The following is a 525-nucleotide window of genomic DNA, read 5'->3' on the forward strand; positions in this document are numbered from 1 at the left end:
CTCTGGGTCCTTTATTTTTCTTGCTACATCATATACTTCTCAAAACTTCACAGCTAGGGGCTGAAGAGATGACTTAGCAGTTAAGAGCACTGGCTGCTCTTCCAGAGGACCCGGGTTCAATTTCCAGCAACCACATGGCAGCTCACAGCTGTCTGTAACTCCAGTTCCAGGGGATCTGAAACACTTATGCCTATGTACATAAGAAAATAAAACCTTCACAACTAACTGCTGCATGGGCAGCAAGACAAATGCTTGTTTTCTAGTCTTTTAAAGGATCAACAGAGTCGGCCATGCTCACTCAGGATAATCTCCCTGGTAATTAACTCTAAATCCAGCAGGAACCGTGAGTCCACCTGCAAATCCTTTCCCTTTATTGGGGCTTCTCCACTCAGGCCCAGAAGAGAAACCCCAAGGTCATTCAGGTCACTGGGGTCAGTGCAATTCTGCTTCTCAAAGGGGCTTTTCCTTACACCCACAGCTAAACTTCGGCAGCGGGACAAGCAGATTCAAGCCAGGGGAAACAAG

This window comes from Mesocricetus auratus, unplaced genomic scaffold (genome assembly GCF_017639785.1).
Source record: "Mesocricetus auratus isolate SY011 unplaced genomic scaffold, BCM_Maur_2.0 Super-Scaffold_100714, whole genome shotgun sequence".
In the NCBI taxonomy this organism is placed as follows: domain Eukaryota; kingdom Metazoa; phylum Chordata; class Mammalia; order Rodentia; family Cricetidae; genus Mesocricetus; species Mesocricetus auratus.